The 22,271-nt window shown below is 33.0% G+C and overlaps 1 pseudogene; it reads left to right on the forward strand.

Moving 5' to 3' along the window:
- The first annotated feature begins 17,118 nt into the window (after positions 1-17,118).
- LOC130966004 (uncharacterized) lies at positions 17,119-18,274 on the forward strand (annotated as a pseudogene).
- The last annotated feature ends 3,997 nt before the right edge of the window (positions 18,275-22,271 follow it).

Consider the following 22,271-nt stretch of genomic DNA (forward strand, 5'->3'; position numbering starts at 1 on the left):
CCTGGAGAGGATGGCATAATGCAATTAGAAGGAGAGCATGTCTGTGGAGAGAATGTGGAAGCAGGACTCCCCAGAGAAGAGGGGATGATGGAGCCCAAGGTTTAATATGGGGTAAGATCCTTTTGTTGAATACTTATAATGATTTTTATGTCGTGGAATTGTAGAGGAAAGGCTAGCAACTCTTTTAGTCACACTCTTAGAGAATTAACCAAGGTGTATAAACCTTATTTAGTTATTCTTATGGAGACAAGATGCAGTGGTGATAATACAAAAAAGGCTATTAGAAGTTTTGGGTCTAATTTTTACCATATAGAAGAGGCTCAGGGATATAGCGGAGGTATTTGGATTATGTAGAAAGATCCGAATTTGGACATAAGAGTTGTCTAATCCAGAATGTAATTTGTTCATATGATTATGAAAAATGGCTCTAACAAATCTTGGGCTCTAACGGTTGTGTATGCTAGTCCCCAAGAATCAAGGAGAAGGGAGTTATGGGCATAGTTGAAGAGGATAAGTGTTACCTTAACTAGAGGGTGGCTGGTAGTGGGAGACTTTAATGACATTGCTCACCCAACAGAGAAGCAAAGAGGTAGTAGAGTTGACCTGGGTGCGTGCAAGAGATTTAAGAGTTGGATAGAAGGTTGATCACTCATTGATTTAGGGGTAGTAGGAGCCAGATTCACTTGGAGAGGCCCCTAGTAGGAGAACCTCAACAGAATTTTCAAAAGATTCGATCGAGCACTCTCTAATACAGATTGGGGTTTGATGTTCCCGGAAGCTAGAGTTAATGTGTTAGCCATAAGAAACTCTTATCATCACCCGTTGCTAATCAATACAAAGCTTCAAGCTAATACAAGAATAGAAAAGCCTTTTTGCTATGAAGCCATGTGGAGTATGCACCTGAATATAAGAAATTCATAAAACAGGCTTGGGACAGTAACCAACGATTGACAACAACGCTTAATGGGACAACGAGGCAACTGATGAAGTGAAACAAAGATGTGTTTGGACATGTCAAAAGGTAGAAGATAAGAATTTTTAGCAGGATTGAAGGCATACAAAGAGCTTCCAGCTATGAGAAAAATCCATTCTTAGAAAAACTAGAGGCGAAGCTAAATGAAGAACTAGAAGACATTTTAGAAAAGAAAGAAGTTTTGTGGATGCAGAGGTCTAAAGATCTTTGGGTGGTGGATGGAGATCGCAATACTCGATACTACCACATTAGAACAGTAATTAGAAGAACAAGGAATATGATCTTAAAATTGAAAGACCAACAAGAAAATTGGATCGAAAAAGATGAAGATTTAAAAATACATGCCATTGAATTCTTTAAATGCTTATATGAGGAAGAGAATGTAACTAGCAGTGGCCTTGTGACCCGAAGCCAATATCCACCTTTGGAACCTAGCATCAAAGAACAGATTTACAGAAAATCAGAGGAGAATAAAGTGAAAGATGCACTTTTTAATATCGGTTCACTGAAAGCACCGAGATTAGACGGATATCCAACCCTCTTCTTTAAAGAAAACTAGGATATTGTTAAGCAAAATGTATTCGATTATATCCAAACTATGTGGTCGAGCCTATAACAACCAAAGTTTTTGAAAATTAAATAAAAAGTTATTCATGATTTATTATATTTATTGAGAATTTTAATTAAAAAAAATAATTTTGTAAAAGTAATTAAAATTAAATTTTATACTTTGAGTTTAAAATACATTAAAATTTTTAAATAATTTTTATTATAATAAAATAGTTTAAAAAAGATAAAAAAAATTATAATTAATTAATTAATATTATTATTATTATCCTTGTTCTATTTAATTTAATTTGGCCGAAGCCACTAAAAGAACAAAAGGAAAGCAAATGGGAACGTGGCTTATGTACAAGTATGTATATATAATATACTAGCAGAAGACCTATGCAATGCACAAGTTGAAAATTTCTGTTCCTTCTTTTGGATTTGTTTTTTCAGTATTTTTGGATTGTCACTTTTTACGTTAATAAAAAGTACTTTTGTTATTCAATTCTTAACTAAATGTAACAGATTTATTTACTCTATCACCACTCAATATATAAGTATTTTTTCTAACTCTTCATTGTTTGCATAAGTATCGTTGCTTTTCAAAACATTAATTTTGATGAGCACATCTTAAAATTGGCTATAAAAATCATGTCTTAGAATATTATATCTTGTTCAATTTCATAAACTATGCAACAACAAATATAGCTTAAAAATATAAACAACACAATTAAGAGAATAAACATAAATAAGAACCAAAACCAATATAATTTATGTATATAAAAAAAATTCTTTCATCGCATTAAAATTTAAGGAAGGGAGCAATTGAAATTGAACCGTATAGGATTTTATAGGTTTTTCCACGTATTACAACAAAAGTATATTATTATTCAAATGCATAAAATTAAATCTTCTAACATTAAGATAAATAAGAGTCAAAATTGACAAAAATCATCAGTAATCGAAAGAGTAAAAATTGCTTTAGTTTCATACTTGAATCTAAAAGAAATATCTGGTTTCCTAATAAATTAAAAATGTTATCAGTAAGACATAATAATAAAACAAAAAATTCATATTAGTTATTAGTTATAAGATAAACAAATAATATCAAGTTTAAAAAAATTTCATACACATACGCAAGTCGCTAATTTATTGACCTAAGATCTCAAATGCAAGTAATTCTCTTAACACAACCAATTCCATCAATTCCAGTAATTCCACCGCTAACAGCACTTTGAAATCAGTGTACTCGGATACCAATATAAAAAGGAAAAAAGAACATTTAATTCATATATACAGAAAAGATATCCGAAAAAATCCTAATAAATTACAAATGATCAGATATAGTTGATATATGACCAAAGAAAAAGGACAAAATATTTACCTCAATTCCGCAAGTCATGTACTAAAAATTCTTAATTAGAACATAAACTCCACTCTTTACTAATAAAGTTACAACTAAAATTGTAGGTTACTCTAATAAAAGGAAACATCTGAATTTAGAAGTTCAACAAGTAAAATGTTAACAGAATGTTTAAGTCTAGCCAACTTACAACAATCCAATTCAAGAAAACTACAACACCATATCTTTAACACAGAAACTAAATCACACATTGTAACTGAACATTCTAGGCAAATCACATTAGCAACAACTGAATCTGATCCTAAATATTCATAGATGACGATGCCTCCTCATTATCATTCCAAATTTCATCTATACTCCTAGAAAAGGCATCTTTAAGTTTTTGCTTTGTAGATCTTGGTACATCACGGTATGGGGATGCCAATCTGCAAACAATTTCATTCACCACACGAACAGATTTGTGCTAAGAAATAAGACAACAAAAATGAAATCTGTTAAATTTATTGAAATTTAATAAAAGAAAAAATACTTAAACAATAACGAACCAGTTCTACAAAAATGCGATATCAAGGAATAATGGTCAAAAATACAACATAGAGATGAAAACTTACAACAGATAATACTGAACCAGAAATATGTGAAACAGGGTTTTCAATAGAAGCCACATTTGAAGCCAAAACAATAGCATGCTAATTATACATATTTTGATAGAAAAGACAATATCATTGTTACACATAACACTAAAAAAGTGAATAAACACTTATTAAAAAATATCTTGGAAGTCAACAGAGAAAACTAAACTAACCACATTCAAAACACGATTCTCAACACGTTCAATCAGCTTTAACATAAACTCATGTGTAGAAACTTTAAAAACATTATACGCAGAAAATATTGTTCCACTCTCAACGGGTTGAGGATCAACCATGAATACCAATTTTTTTCCTATTAATTTGTACAAAAAAATCGGATGCATCCAAGTAAAATTCTTCATTCTGACAATAGAAGAATAGAGAAATCAATATCTGAATATACAGAGAAAAAAAATAGAATATCAAACCAAAAAAATTAAAGAGACAGAAAAAGAACAAATTAAAGAGAAGTAACAATACACATGACGTATCTTTAATATACAAATTAAGAAAACCATCAATTGATATCACACCAGAGAGAATTTTACAGAATTTTCTACTTTTAATCACAACAGTTTTTTTTACATTAAATTAATAAAGATATATCATTTAATAGGTAGAAATATAAGAGTTAAAGAGTTTCAGTCTAGAGCACATGGTGAAAAAAAAGGCAGAACAGCAACATTATTAATTTATTGAATTAAATTCCCAGTAAGAAATACAACATCAATAATTCAAAGATTAGAAACTAACTTAGCATCATAAATGAAATTAAAATAAATGTCTTATTTTCTAATAAAATTAAGAATGTGACCTGCAAAATATAAAAAAATTTTAAAATAAAAATACCACTAAAAAAACACACACACACACACAACCAACTCCTAAATACATTACTGATTCCAAGAAAAACAACTCACTTATCAGTTTTAGATTACAAACAATAAATAACTAAATGTTAAACATATCCAACTAAAATTCAAGTGGTGTATAATAATACAGATAAGAATAAACTCCTCAATAATTTTATTTTAATATTAGTTGTAAAAAATACAGATTTTCAATATTACCTATAGCACCATATGAAATAAATGAGTTGTTATCAAAATTCATATCTGAATAGTTCACAATTTTTAGATAAATGATACGCATAAATGTAACAAATAAATAATAAATTAATCTCATTTAGAAGTAACTCGTGAAGAAGCTAACCAAGATAAAGGAGCCATCATCTCTTAAAACCTCAGAACATTTTCGTCCCATTAAGTGTTGCACATCTCCATCATGGAAAATTAATGCATTGCAACCACCAACGTGATTAACATAAACTTTTATTTTGTATCTACAATAACAAAATAACAGTAAAAATATTTTAAAATAATTCAAAAGTCCTAAACTAACCCAAAAATCTACTAATTAAATAATATATAAATAGAAATGAACATAGTTTAAAAGATAACCTCAAAACTTCATCAGAACAATGTGTCAAGCAAAGGTGACAAAAGAGCTTAGATTGGTCGGCATCTATATTTTCACCACACAAACAAATTGAGTACCACCAATTCCTATCATTAGAGATAGATGTAATTGTACCAGCCAACAAAATACAAAGATCCTACAATTTGTTGAATTTTATGATCCAAAAGAAACATGAGAAAAATAATTAAATTGAATCCAAACAGCATGCTTAATATCATTTCTATATATACAAAATCATATTAGACAACTAATCTGCAAATATAATCTAAACTATTTTGTACTGGCTTTGTAAGGTTATACGCAGCACTCAAAGCCTCCATATCAACTTCAATAGATTCCATGTTGTCAGAAGTAACTGAGATTCTACTACCAAGAGATTTCATCATGAGGCTGCGAATTTTGAATGACATCCTCATAAATCAGTGAAAATACAGTTGGTGGGAGAAGTCTCTACACAAAATGTTAATTGATCAAGATAGAAATAAAAAAGGAAAAACAAAAAAAAGCATGGTAACTATATGTCTTTGAAAGAACAAAAGATCAATTCACGGTAAACAAAGTCCAAAGTAAAAGTATGGAATGGAACTATTAACACTGGAAATAGGATCTATCTTAAATTTGGTTACAATCACATGATCATCAGAACATGTTCCAGCAGCATCTATCCAAGATCCTTCCGAAGAACAAAGCAAGGTTTGCACCATCCATATGAAATGTTCCTATCCCTCTAACTTCTAACCGTCTCCCTTAACACAAAAACAAACCAAAAAGAAATTTATTTTTTCATTAATTATTCTAATACAATAATTTGTACTAAGAGAAAAAATCGTTGGTCTATTCTTCAGTGCTGAGAACGCAGTTAGCAACATCATAAAATTTGATAGCGGTGCATGCAGATAGGAATGATGCCAACAGGTAAAAATCTGAATCCTTATCAGAGAAGGGTCATATTAGGTGAATGAACCTTGGATGGTACATGTATGCTAATCAAATTTTGTGTTGCAAGATCGTAACCTGGGAAGTTTAGCATCTTTAATTTGATTCTTATTGGGTCGCTGTCTAATGTTTAGGATTATTATTGGCGTATATTATCTTTTTATCTGTTCTTTGCTCCCTTAATTAATTTATATAGTGGTTGTTGTTGCAGTATTTAAAAAAAAGGAAAACTATTAAGTGTCCTTGTAGTATTTTGCCTCTTAAGTTTTGCCCTATTGATTCTTTTTTTTTTTGACTTTTTGAGAAATTTTAATTAGAATGGAAAGATCAATAATATAAGGCATCCAAATCTTATTAAAATAATTTTAAGTAATTAAAAATATATACCCATCAAAAGAATAATTGATTTTAAGATGACTATTTACTTAAGTCGGCACAAGTCCATTTCTTACGCTGCAAATAATCGAAGTCTCACTAACTTATGATGGTGCTGTTATATGCTCTCAGGAGGTTTTGGCAACCCAACAACACTGGATCCAAGGAAAAGAAGCAACTTTGAGGTTTCAACTATATGACGGGCAGGTAACTAAATATATATAATATTATGTCATGTATCGTAAATAGCATGTGAGTTGCAGCATTTAATTTGAACTGTAACATGTAATATAGGGAGACAGAGCTCTACCACCGTGTTTTGAAGCAATTTATGGGCATGAATTAGGGTCCTCATGCTACGCAATTGATGAGTGGAAAAATTGCTTAGTGTTGGATATAGAGAGTAAAAATAAACAGAAGGCTATAACTAAGGGGTCATTCGAGCAGATTAGGAATTTTTATTTTGTCGAGAGAGGAAATACTATACAATTTACCTATGTGGGTTTTGGGATATTTTTCATTTCACTTTTCAATGAAATGAACCAACCAATTAAAATTTTTCCTAATAAAAACTTTTATGTGGGGGACCGATTGGACCAAAATACACTGAACAATGTCAAAAGAGCATTTCATCTAGATTATAGCAGCAATAGTGAGTGACTCTTTCTCACCTGATGTTATGATACTGTCCGGGTCTGAACCATTCGAGCTTCAAGACTCATCAGATGAGGATGAAGATTCAACAATGGAGGATAATAACCCTAACAATCCAATAATTATGTTTGATGAAAGCAATTCAATCATTGAGTTGACCGAAGACAGTTTTGAAAGAGAAGAAATAGCTGACAATAGGTAATGTGGCACTTAATTTATGTATTTATCCATAAATTTTATTTCTAGATAACATTGAGATAAATTTTAGGATGGAGACTAACAATTTAAACTATCCTCAAGCAGGTACAATTCACAGGTTTCCTATAGAAAGAGATTGACACGTACTGACGTGACCGGAAATAGATTGGTACGTGCATTCTAAATAATTCATATCAATTTTATGCAAATACATCAAATTTTGATTATCCATTTACGATACATAACGATGCTTAATTTCTCCCAAAACACTAACAATGCTTCAATTTTTTGCAGTACCTGGGTGCTAGTTTTGCTGCACATCTCACTCTATTTGGACATGACTCAATTTGGCAAATCGTTGGTCCATCATCTAGCAGAAGCAACAACGTCTTTTTTTCCATCTACTCAAAAATAAAGGAAGAAATACATAATGGAAATTTGGGATGAATTGGGCCAAATGTTGTCAACTTATAACTTGAAGGAAAATGACACCATTATCTTGAAGATGGACTCCTTGCAAAACCGCCGAATAGATATGACAATTCAAAGATCTTAAAGTTTGTGGGTGATTGGGATCCTAAAATTTACATTCACCATATTTTGAACTCATGAAGTATATTGTTAATATTATAGTGTTTTCAATATCTATGTTATTATGAAGTCACAAAGTTTGTATGTATAAGCTTCATCCAAAATTTGCTGGTCTTTTTGAGTATAGAGAACTTCATGGATTGAATGGTCTAGCGCATGCTGCTGCTGCTGATCTTTACATTATGACATGATGCAAAATTTTTTTACCTATTTACAATTTACATATTCAACATATATTGAAAAAATGGATTCAGCAGTAATTGGGTAAAATATAGTGAATACACCATTCATTATATTAAAAAAACATAGTGTTTCTATATACAGTGACCATGAGAATGTAGTTATTATTATAAAATATGTAGTTAAACTTACTCTACAGTAAATCAACTAATCATAAGTAAACTGTTCGAGTTGAGTCACAAGAGCCTGAAATTTTTTTTTGTTAAAAATTTTTATTTATAATTTTGTGTCATTAATTTCAAAATTGTGTTTTTAGAGAATTGCGTATTTGACTCTCAAATTGACATGAGAGAGAGCCAATAAGATCCAAATATTTTTGAAATTACTTTATCTAAAACAAAAAAACAATCAGTCGAATAGAAAATCATGATTGATTTTATGGTGTACATATATCCTTGTCATCATTTTAATAAAGAATGAACTTTTTTAATACCTAAGCTATATTAGCCATTCTACGTAAAATGCACCTAAGAAATCCATCAAAACAAAAGAAATGGCCAAAAAGATCACTTTCAACCTATTCAATATAGATATATCAAGAAAGTACAAATCAATTCAATAATACATGAAAATTCAGTCATCTAAATACCATAAAGTATTCACTTGGCAAAACCACATAAGTTAAGGAATAAACTAAATTGTGGAAGGAGAGATTTTTATATCATAAAAGAGCTACTGCATTTTATTGAACTTCAAAAAAATAAGTACAAACATAAAGGGCTAAATAGCTAATTTGCCTAGTGGCTAATGATATTGTGTCCACACCCTAACACTTAATCTATTACATGAGAAAGATGCCCAAAAAACAATTCAAACAACTTATACAAAACATAAAAACACACATTTTCTCATCCACTACAGTCTAATGCATCAAATGCTGTTACATGGACACAACTAAAATACCTAATGCCCTATATTAGTCCTAATCAGTAGCTCTAGTTAATTGCCATGGGCAGCCACCTCAATTAACCCCATGTCCAGAGGAGCCATCATTCCCCGAGCTATGAGACTCATAAGCTTCATCAAATTGCAGCCTCAAGGATCTTCTCAATCTCTTCAACGAAGGCTTCACATCTTTCTCAGCATCAACAGAGCCTCGATTAAGGCCAACCACATACTCCTAGTGTAAACAATTTCATGAAAATATAAACCTAATTAGAGGGATAATTAATGAGTTCTAGTCAAAGGAACTTGATCATAAAATTAAGGGCGCTGTAAAAAAAACAGAATTGGCAACACTACTTACCTCTTTACTTTCATCAACTTCATCGCATGAATTTTCAGAACTATCCACTTTATTTAACTTATCCACCACAGCATCAGCAGACTTTCTCTTAAGGAGAGGACACTATTAAATGACACAACATATTAGGTTCAATTTAAACACAACTTAAAAAAGGGTGAAAAGTAATACAGAAAAAATAATAAAAGAAACTGAAAGCATGGAACCTTAACATCTTCATCAGCTCCCAAGTCAACAACACTTGATTCCTTTTGGGTATATTGAGGCGAACCAGCAAAGAGCTCAGAGCAGTTGGAAGGAGTCAATCTCAAATTCAGTGATTTGGTAACCTTAGAGGGTTCCCCAAATGATCCTTCTTCTTTTGATACAAACCCAGCTTTGGATAATACAAAGCACATCCGATATAAGACATGAATAAAGTTGGAACAACAAAAAATGAAAAATTTAAGAAAGAATTTATTAAAATGAAACAATAGGTGCGAATTCCGTTTTATACATTTTCTGGACTCAAATCTGAACCAGAGAGCTCAAACATTCCAACTATTGCAGCATCATCACAAACACGCCTCACTGGATAAGTTCCTTTGAATTTCTCCATCCCAACAGGCCTACTAAGAACCTTGAACAGCATAGTTTTTTCAACAATTTCTTGGAATATAGAAGGAGAATGTGTGCCAAACACAACCTATGAACAATATAAAACAGGCACAACAGAAAAAATGAATCGGTAGAAACCAAAGGATAAGAAAACTCTTTAACAATAAAATCAGCACATAAAAAGAATATAGCATTGGATTGACTTACATCAACATCCTTAAGATGTTGTTCAAACAGCTGGGCACAAGTCTTATTCAGTAGGTAACTTGCCTCACGATCAAAGAGAACAAAAATAGAAACACCAGTGGAATTTTCAACCAACACCTTCACTCTAAACCTGGATTTTTTTAAGATGCACATAAATACTGGCCTAAGGTTAACAACTACACAGAAATAATTCACTATTTAACAAAGCACAAAGAAAGCATTGTAAAATATTTATACTCAGGAGTCACATTTGTAACATGGATGTTGCAAAATTGACAAAAATAAATCCCAGATTCTGCCTAAATACCTCTGCCACACACACAAGCAGAGTACCACCAAGGACCATCCTCAACTATTTCAGCTATCTTCGCTAGTACAACAAAAGTTCCAAACAACAACAAAGCCTTATCCCACTAAGTGGGGTCGGCTACATGAATCAAACAATGTCATTGTGCTCTGTCATGTATCATGTCTACAGAGAGACCGTTTACATGTAGATCTCGTTTGACCACCTCATGGATGGTCTTCTTAGGTCTTCCTCTGCCTTTTGCCCTTTGTCTATCTTCTATCTCATCCACCCTCCTGACTGGATGTTCTATCGGTCTTCTTCTCACATGTCTAAACCACCTGAGATGCGATTCAACCATCTTTTCCACAATTGGTGCTACTCCAACTCTCTTCCTTATATCTTCATTCCTTATTTTATCCAATCACGTATGACCACTCATCCATCTCAACATCTTCATCTCTGCCACACTCAGCTTATGTTCGTGCTCCTCTATAGTCGCCCAACACTCCGTACCATACAGCATAGCCGGTCTTATAGCGGTGCGATAGAATTTACCTTTAAGTTTTAAAGGCACTTTTTTGTCGCATATAAAACCAGATGCACTCTGCCATTTTGACCAACCTGCTTGGATCCTATGATTTACATCCTGTTCAATCTCTCCATTATTCTGTATGATGCACCCCAGATACTTAAAACTTTTAACTTTTTTCTAGGATGTTTTCTCCAATCTTCACCTCTATATTGGAGTTTTCCCTTCTCAGACTGAACTTACATTCCATATATTCCATCTTGCTACGGCTTATGCGCAGACCATACACTTCTAAAGCTTCTCTCCATAACTCCAACTTCTTATTTAGGTCTTCCCTTGACTCTCCCATAAGGACGATATCATCGGCAAAAAGCATGCACCATGGCACAAGCTCTTGGATGTGCTCTGTGAGTATTTCCAAGACTAATGTGAAAAGGTATGGACTTAAGAATGATCCCTGGTATAATCTTATACCAATAGAGAATTCCTCCGTCACACCACCTTGAGTCTTCACACTAGTTGTGACCCCATCATACATGTCTTTAATTGCCCGAATATATGCAATCCTTACTCTCCTCTTTTCTAAAACCTTCTATAAGACCTCTCTTGGTACCCTATCATACGCTTTTTCCAAATCAATAAACACCATATGTAGATCCCTTTTATTACTACGACACCTCTCCATCATCCTTCTTAATAGGTATATCACTTCAGTGGTAGATCTTCTTGGCATAAATCCAAATTAGTTCTCTGTTACTTGTGTCTCTTTTCTCAACCTCCGTTCTATCACCCTTTCCCATAACTTCATAGTATGACTCATAAGCTTAATCCCTCTATAGTTTCTGCAACTTTGTATATCCCCCTTATTCTTGTAGATAGGTACTAAGGTGCTCTTTCTCCACTCATCAGGCATCTTCTTTGACCTTAAAATCTCATTAAAAAGCTTGGTTAACCAGTTGATACCTTTTTCTCCAAGACCCTTCCAAACCTCAATCGGGATATTACCAGTTGATGTCACACACAGAAAACAAAAAAGAATCTCAATAAGAGGAAGAGGTAGAAATTAAAGAACGCTAACTCATTTTCAGCAAGTTCCATCACAGCCATCTTCATCTTCTTTCCATTTTTATCATATTCTTTCTCTTTCGATACAGAGACCAATGGACCCACCATATCTGAAATAAATATTAAAAAAAACTATTAGGAAATAATGACAACAAAGCAACATTCTACAAATCACAAAGAAATAAGACTGCAATCATTCCAGACAAAAAAGTATGAGCAAATAGCACAACATACCAACTAAGAAATCGGAATCCTCTTTGGTTTCCAAAAGTTCAATGAATGAAGAGATTGTAAGAGCAGATTTTGAAATAAAATCGCAGATAGCATCCCTGACAGTAGTCCTGAATTGGAAAATCAACTTAAACTGATGCCTAGTGGCCCTATAAGATCCTTGGTTTGACACAACAGAGAAGAGCTTCATTACATATACTCGACCCTCGGAGAAGATGTTTGAACCTGTAAATCATAGTCTTTCAAACAGTAGCTTGTATTTTGCACCCCTACCAATCAACATAAATTATACTAAAAATCTGATAAATGACAAATCAAATAAAGAGAAAAACAAATTTAAATGAAACAAAATTTCAGACCTCGATATATAAAAGGCAAGGAAAAACACATCTAAATACAAAAAATAAACAGCCAAAAAATTTTAATAGATTTAGATCACTATAACTCACAGATTCATCAACCAAAATCATCTCCATGGAATTTGGGAGAAGCTGACCAGTGAAAGTAGGAACAGTCCAAAGCCTAATCACCCTAACTTTGAGGTTCCATGCTTCCTTCTCAAGATTAATCTTATTAACCATATCCATGGCAGTTGTCATATTGAAATGCAATTAAATGGATGAAAGAGAAAACAGATTTCAGTCAATCAAACAGCAACTAAGAAACGCATACAACAGCAACATGAATGTGAGAAAAATCTGCCATGATCAATGGGTTCTACCTTTATTTATAAACACAAATCAATTGAGTAATTTAAATTTCGAAATCCATAGAACCCTTATTTTGCAAGGGAAAAAAAGAAGAAAGATAGACATTTGAAAGATATTGATGTTGATTGACCTTAGATATCAATCGAAAGATATTTGCAGGCCCCACTAAATAATCCTATATATAGGACCTAAGCTAACAACAAGTGATACAGAAATAAGGTGTATAAATGGTAAGCTATATTAACCCTAAGTTATCTTCTATATAAATTGTAAGTTAATAGGAGAAGAGAGGATGGGATGAGAAGAGGATGAGAGAGAAGAGACAGATAACAAAGACAACATGAGGTAACACCTAGAAAAAAGCGAGAACTAAAAATAAAAAGAAAATCTATGCATATATTTAGGAGTGGTAGACTTAGATGAGGAAGCATTTTAGTATAGACATCATTATTTGATTAGGCTTCCTATATAATTATATTTCCAATAAAAAATATATCATATTCCCAATAAAGATACACACAATATAATTATCTATGTAATGAAATACCAAAAAACAAAGTGGCCATCAATAAAGTTCAAAAATTGTGCTCAAAAGAAAAAAAAAAGATATACAATCAATGAATGAACGTATAAACAAAAGAGAGTAACAAATAAGAATATATTTTTTACTAATTTTATTTAAAAAATAAGAGAAAAGAATCAAAGACTCAAACTTCTCAGAAAAAATATCAACATAAGCTCGATAGCTAAATAGAAAATAAAAACATATTTTAAGTAAACATACGCAAAGAGAAATATCTATTAACTTCATCAAGCAGCTTGTTTTTCCTAGCAAACAGACCTTTGATTATTCAAGACGAATGGATACAAAATAAAAAAAAAGTATTTTAAATAGCTTACCAATAAAAATCAATTGATGTACACTTGTACATAAAAATGCCCACGTAATTTTGACTTTCAATCGAGAGAAAAAAAAGGCACAAATGTAAATTTGACACTCAATTTAGTTGTAAAACTAAAATAAATTTTTGGTTTTTTATTAAAGTGAAACTAAAATACATACCACAAGTGATTTAATATCACAAATAAAACTAAAATAAATTTGATGACTATCTCCAAAATAAAAAACAAAGCAAATAAAAATATAAAAAAGAGAGAAAAAGACAGAGAACAAAACAAAGAATAGTAACAAAACTTCTAAAGAACTTTTAAAAATACAACTCAACAAATCTAGAACTTGAGATTCGTCTCTATAAAGTGGGATAAAATATTTATCACAGAAATTAGAGAAACTTAAGGAGATAATGTGAACCGACTCAATTTACATAGCATTTTCAACTATTGAATTGTACATAGATGAAAAACTATTAGGAAAATAACGACAATAAAGCAACATTCAATAATTCAATATTTATCTGATAGTATAATACCAGAAATTTCAGATTGAAACAACTAAAGTAAAATTATAGCCTCTGTTAATTCAGAATTGAAATTCACTGCAAAGTTATTTTCAATTTCTTTACAGAAAATGCTATTATTACAAAGAAAGTAGCTAAATTTTTCTTTAAAAAAATATCACCTTCATGGACTAAGTTTTGAATTCTAAAATATTCTTCATCTTCTTGTTTAGTGACTAAACAAAACCAAAGATACAAAAGGAAGGAGTTTTAGAAGGCATACAAAAGAAGAATTTACACCAGCAGCATCTATCCCAAAGAATTGGTGATTTCAGAAGAATGAAGGAAGAAATTGTAAATAAATTCCTTTGATAAAATAATAGTATATCTTTCTATCACCTAGGTATCCTATGCTTAGAAATATCACAATAAGGCATCCATAAATTCCTTTGATAAAATAATTTCTTTCAAAAAGATTTTATTTGACTAAACAAACATATGGACTTAGCCAATTTCAACCACAAGATTGCAAATAAATCTTAGGGATGGACAAAAAAGCTAGATGAATGTGCCAAAGAATACACAAAAACCAAGACAGTATGTTTTTCCGTTATTGATGGTAATTTTGCAGCAGCAAGAAGAAATAAAGAAAAGAGCATCATATTTGGGTAACAAATTATAAATGTATGCATGAAGGATCAAGGTCATGTAAGGAAATAATGCCCATGCACTATTCTACGCAAATTACATAATACAATAGCAACTATAATTGAAATCCAAGATAAAGATGATAATAGAAACTTGCCAATCATCTATTCATCATTTTTCGCTTTTCTGCAGCAAGTGGCTCAACTCATCTGATTGCCTTCCTAGCTTGATCATTTGAAGGATCAATTTCTAAGATATTTTTCATATTTGTCAATTGATATTTGAAAAAATAATTAAAATTAGTGAAGTGAAAAAAAATTATGGTATGAATGAACTCAATGATGCGAAAAGGAAAAAAAACCTGAATGACACTAGTATGCAGAACATGTACTTCTTCATTAAGATCCAACAATAAGGAATGCATAATGATACTCATACTGGCTTTCTCTAGGTTAGCAAATACCACATAACAGTGGCACCTTTCCTATTTGAAAAACTACACTTACCCCCTTACTGTGCAAAAGAGAATAAAGTTCAAGTCATACTTAAAGTATAATAACTCCTAACATAAGATCTGAACTTACCAGCAATGGTTTCTTCAAAATGTTCAACCTTTTCATGATCTTCTCCTCTTCTTACTAAAGCTTTAATGTACACTAGATTCAGATCCAATGCTTTTATGCATTCTTTAACTGTGTTGTCATATTTATCCTGGGATATGCTTAGCATAAGTTAAAGGAAATTAGATTCTTGACTTAATTAATTTCAAATATAAAAAGGCAAATATGATGCAAGATTCAATATCAACTTTATCTATGATTAAAATGACTTCAAAAGATATGATTGGAAAATAGAAAAAGAAGTACGAAAGAGTTGAACCACACTTAAAAGGGTCTAGTTTGCCAAAAATGGTCCCTCAGATGGATGCATGAGGTATCTAGTTTGTGAGCTCCCATACTATATTTTTACTTTAAGCAGAACTGTTAATTAAGCAAGTTGGGTTTATATTTTTCTCAGACTAATTACATTTTGAAAATAATAAATATGTATATTAAAATATGCATTATCTCAAATAACAAATTAAAACCACAAAAAAGGAACAAATTAAACATAATTTCTATATAAAAAAAGGTAGAAAGAGAAATTATTTAACTTAAGTTGCAAACTTTCTGAGCCCATTTCCTTGTCCAAAGGAACTGTGCTGCAATCTCATATCATAATGCAGCAAGGATCCTCAATTGATCTTTTAAACACCTTCATATACCAACAGATCACAATAAAAAATAATACTAAATTAACATTTACTTGAAAGACAATTAAATAAATCCTAGAAAACACGATGATAATCTTCAGCTTCAGGATAAAGAATTTATCATGTGACACCATTATAATTTTTTTCCCACACAACGTGGGTCCAAATTACAGGATAAAGAGTACCTTGTTAGAGAGAGAGAGCAAGTGAGGCACTCTGGGACTAGCGTGATCAGACCCCAATATAAAAGGGGAAAAAAACAAAAAACAATTAGTTCATGTGCATTTACTCGAAACACATCAAATAAAATCCTAAGAAAACACAACAGATCAATAAGCATAACCATATATCAAAAGATAATGATACAGATTTATCATGTCATCAGTTTATTTTTTTCTCAGGTTATGATAACAATACAAATCTGAAGAGACACATAAACAGTTAAAGTTAATCCAAAATTTAACACCTCACAGATAACAAAACAGTAAAGTTAATTCAAAACATCTCATCAAATGAGTTTAGAATTTCAGAAAAATAAACTTGGTTTTCTTAAACCCAAGCAGCAATATATTTTTATTTTTTAGAAAAATCCTTAAGGAAACCAAGGCTAAAGTCAATTATACACGAGATAGTCTCCAAAAAAATAAGAGCTACTAAATCTCTATCAATAATTTATTGAAAATATAAATTCTAGAGAAGTTATGTAAAAATTAAAATCAAGATTTTAAAATATGTCGAAAACACACATTGAAAAATATAACAGTAAATTTAATCCAAAATTTCTTATCAAATCAGCTCAGAATTCAAAACAATTAAACTTCCCTTTTTTTAACCCAACCAGCAATATATTTTTATTTTTTAAGAAAAAATCCTTAAGGAAACATAAGCTAAAGTGAATTATACATAAGATAATGATACAGATCTGTTATGACATTAATTTTTTTTTCTCAGGTTATGATAATGATACAGATTCGAAGAGATCTCATAAACAGTTAAAATCAAGACTGTAAAATTTCTACAATACCCCTTGTTCCTCTTTTTTTCAAACCAAACCCTAACCCTCTTCTAACACACTCACTCACCTCTCACTACCGCACACACTCTCACTCCCCTCACACCCTCTTCCTCACAACACTCACCCAGACTCTGACGGAAAAAGAAAGAAAGAAAAAGAAAAGAGAGAAAAAGGTTGACTGCGATAAGAGAAGGGAGGAGGAAGGCGGGAGCTGTCCATGCCAAACCACCATGCATGCGAGGAGAGAGAGAGTCGTACCTCATCACTGCCGGCCTGGAGGACGCCGTTCATGTCCCATCGCATCGTCACCAGCCACGTCCAGCTCGCTGCAGTTGCGTTGGCATCAGAGGCCAGAACTGAGAGAGATGCGTCCAAGAGGGGGGGACGAGTGCAAGAGAGGAGACATGGAAGAAGGACTGCCGCCGTTCTGCCTCGCCGCCGTCAAACTGCTACAGCCACCACGCCTTATCTCCGTCGCCGCTAAGCTTCAACCGCCACCATCTCTATTGGGGGTTACCGTCATTGCTGAATGAAGAAGGAGATTTTGAGTCGGGCAGTAAAGGGAGGAAGAAAGAGTCGCGATGGAGGAGCCGTTCACCATCGTCCCATCTGTCGTTGCCATCAACGGAGCTCGTCGTCAGGGGAGCATCACTGACATCACTGCTAATGAATGGTCTCTGTCCTTGTTTTGATCTTACTCAGCCCCACACCCTCTTCATTATTGTCTCTAAATCAGCACAATTTTTTCCCTGTTCTGACTCCATTTATGAAACTGTAATGCTTCCACCTTTACTCTACTATATTTTCTTCTTTTCTTACATGCTCTGGTTTTAATTGCGATAATATGTCTCTGTTTTAGTACTATCGCCCTACTTTTGTTGCATTTCTGCTAGAAATTATCTTGAGTACTAGTATTAGTGCTATCATGGAACGGTTAGAGCTGTTGATGTTATGATTACATCTGCGATGTAGCCGTGGAAGTTGTTGCCACCTTCTCGATCCACATTCTGCACTCATTTGTTTCATTTTACTTCAATCCTCCTCACCTTAGATTTTGGCACTCTGGGTTCGATATCTCGGTCCCTTAGGATCATGTTGTGAGTAGGCTTTACATTTATAATTATTTGGCTTTGCTATAATTATTTTGATATATGGTGACTGAGTTTATATTATACTTACAAAGATTTTTATCAAAAGATTTTAAATTAGTTTGAATGATCGATTTATTAGAACTAAATATTTATTCTTGTTAAGCTCATTTTAATATGCACATGAGATTATATATTTTTATGAGACTATATGTATGTTTGAAGAAGTTTCATATTATTTTAAAGCATTTGATTTTACTCGAATATATATTTTTGAAACATTGAAGTATTTGTTGGTATTCACTTATTTTGAAATTGTAAAATATATTTGAAATGCCTTAAGATTAAGAAAATATAATTGAATATGATTTGGATGAGAAAGTATTATTTGATTTGATTTGATACCTCATGTTTGAAAGACCGAAGAATTTGTTATATTTGAAATTATATGTTTGAATTGGTTTGGGAGGCTCGTATTAGAAAACCGTAGTTAGCGGCGGTTTTGACGTTAACCTAGATGCATCTGGCTCAGACCTCAGCTAGCAGGGGCGTTGCTAGCCTAACGTGTAGGCCACACGTTGGATCTGTTATTCCGTACGGACACACGAGAGGAAAGGGATACCCTTAGAGGTGGAGCCGCCCAAGTGTGGACTATTTGATTTGATTTCTGTATGAGAACTCCCTTATTGATTCACTCATTCATATAAATTATTATTTTCTAAATAAAATTATTTTTATAATAATGTTTATATGGTCTCATGTGAATTATAGATGTACTGTCTAGTCACTGGGTTGCGAAACTCACTCCGTTTTTTTTTTCAGGAATAAATATGTGATTATGTGAGTATTTCTATTCAAGAGTAATGTCTGCAATGGGTATCTATTCTTTGTTAAGTTCTTCGGCATCATCTGCTCCATATGTCACAGGCAGGATCCATTCATATTTATTTATTTTATTTTTGTTAAAAATATGTAAATATTTATTCAAAAAAAATTGTAAATTTATCAAAAATATGTGTAACCTTCTTATTTATCTTATATTCGAATCAGTTAGGCTTGATGGAAAACTATTTTCCTGAGCGCCAGTCATGGCTCATTTTAGGCTGTGACAAAGACCTTAACCAAAGTAGAGGATTTACCGTCTCAGCCCCTACCAATTCTCACAGAGAGTCTCATCCAATAAACCAATGCATTAAACAAACAAATAACAATAAAAAAATTACAAATAAAAAAAGAAACATTTCTACTAAACACCTAGCGAGTGTCATTTCATATCAGTGAGATAAACTTACATCGGCCATTGTCAACACCTTTCAATCATCTCAATGAAGATTTTTCTGAGATCTTCATTCATAGTCCTTTTTATGAAGTTACTGTTCTTACAATCTTACCCCATCTTAAATCTATCACTCCTCACCATCTGCGGCCAACAACAAACATTAATAAAAACCATACGAACATCATGATTAGAAATAAAAGAACAAACAGCAATAACAGATTCCAAAAAAAAACTTAAATTAAATGAACCTAAAACCATCACATACCTACTTCCATGATATATTCATGGATTGACAAGACAAAACTTTTTCTTTCTGCAAAACTCAAACAATATTGATCTTCCATGCCAATCAAGTTACAAATCATTGGCGTCGAATATGAGACACAAATAGCTAGATTCAGATGAAAACAAATAAGGCCTTAAAAGTTAGAATAGTAGATGAAGAAGACAAGGAACTAACCCCTTTATTACTGGAGAAATGGCTTTTTTTTCAACTAAGACATAATATAAGCAGCCATAAGATAAGACCCAATTTTAAAAATTCCCATGTGGATAATATTTGTAAGGGATACATAAAAGAAATTTCTAACACACAAGATATCCTTACTTATTGGAAATAAACATTTTCAGAATTAACACATTCATTACATTCTAAAATCTCCCACTGCAGTTGCAAAGACACAAACAATAACTACCAATAAAAAATTACATTCCAAAATTAACACATTCATTACATTCTAATTCTAAAACTATTAGTAATTTGTAGTTGCATGCCAACCCATCATTCACCTCCAAATCAAAAAAGGAATCTCAATCAGTTGGCAGAGATACTGTGTAGATGTATCTAGAATTCGGATTTTCAGAAGTGGCTAGAAATCTAAATGGAGTACCCGTGATTATGCTCATCAGGGGCTCCACTGCGTACAAACCCTAGCGCAGCTTTGCATAGATTGGGAGGATCCAAAAATGAGAAAACCTGCATTTATCGGATAGGCCTGAGTGGATAATTTTAAGACCATTAACATCTCAAATTGACTTAAAAATTAGGGGCATGCTATTTGCAATAAATCCTCAGTGAGATCCATTTTGACCACTTGATTTACTTTTGCCACGTCAGATTCATCACATTCACCTTCGGCCTCTACCTCACACTAGAATTAAATCCATCCTCTGGGACCAAAACATTCCATCAGCAAGCCAATCATACTGAAATACAACTTGAGCTTATAACTTCCAACAATGTTAAATTTAAAAACAAAAAAAAACAGAAATCTCACTTGAAATGATGGAGAAATTTTGTGTGCTTGCGGTGAGAGGAATCGGAGCTTCTGCTAGCTTTTCCGGTGGGGCACCGGCGAGCGAAGGGTATGCGTTTCATGGCATCATCACTCCATATGACGCAGTGGTTCTTAGAATTGTCATTTTGGGACAAAACGACTTCGCGGGTGATACCTGAAACAAAATAAAAAAACCCTTAAGAGGAAGTCGGCCACGGAGAGAGAGAACACATCGGCCAGAGGTCACACTCACTACATCAGAGGAAGAACTCCGTTCCCGTCGAGCCCTCCTCCACCCCGTTATACTCCATCTCGCCTCTTTGACTCTTCATCGCCCTCTTCCTGTGATCATTCCACCGCTGATGCGTTTGGGAGGAAGAGTCACTGCCTCAGAAGAAGAAGTCTCGAGACATCCTCCACCTCATTATGGTCCATCTCGCCTGTTGTGTCGCTATAGGTTGAGGATTTCGGAGAGGTCTGCTAGGGTTAGTATTTTAGGTGGGTGTCGTAGGGATTGGTGATTTTGGAACAATGAAGGGATAAATTGGTGAAGATTGAAGAGACACACAAACCTAAAGGTGCAAAATGGAGGTGAAGAGGTAGGGTTTGGGATTAAGAGCGGGAGAGAATCTGAGTGGCAATCGCCAGAAAGAGAGAGCAGATAACCGAGAGACGGATGTAATCCACAGATCATCCGTCGGTGATGGTTTTGAAGCAGACGGTTCTATTGGCTTTTACGGGAAAGAAGGAGATCTATAGAGAGATTGAGACACTGACACAATAAAGGAAGGAGGAGAGAGAGTGTGTGAGAAACTGAGAAGCGAGAGAGAAGGAGCAGCACAGAGACAGAAAGAATAAGCTTTACATTTAGGTTACTACTTTTTCATTTCTTTATTCCAAATCAACGTGAGAGCGACACCTGGCTTAATGAGCCATGCCTATTATACAAGTAATAGATAGATAACCAATTCCATTAAGAGAACAAAGAAAGAAATAAATGTGACTTGTTTCCATATATATATATATACCTCTTTTCTTTCATTAGTCACCATCATTATCATTCCCCTCATATATATCAACCGAATCATTAAGAAAAAGAAAGAAAGAAAGTGAATCGTGGGTGAAAAGAACCATGGAACCTCCAAGCTTTCGACTCCGATTACTTTAAATTTGTAATTCTGATTAAAAAACAAATTCGATAAAAGTGTTCGTATTTTACTCCTCTTTATGTTGACGTCACTTTTGTTCAGGAGGAATCGCTGGTGGAGTTGCTGTCCCTCCATGCAACGTTTGGCCGAGGGAATCCCGAAAGTGGAGTAACTGATTTTGACGCTTTCTTTTTTGATATCTCGTTCAAAAACCTTCCCGAAAGCTTCTGTTGTCATGATTTCTGTAGGAGGTAGGGGTTTTATTTTAAAATTAACAGTTTTTAATTTAAAAATGCCCAAAAACAT

Source organism: Arachis stenosperma, chromosome 3, assembly GCF_014773155.1.
Source record: "Arachis stenosperma cultivar V10309 chromosome 3, arast.V10309.gnm1.PFL2, whole genome shotgun sequence".
NCBI classification, from domain to species: domain Eukaryota; kingdom Viridiplantae; phylum Streptophyta; class Magnoliopsida; order Fabales; family Fabaceae; genus Arachis; species Arachis stenosperma.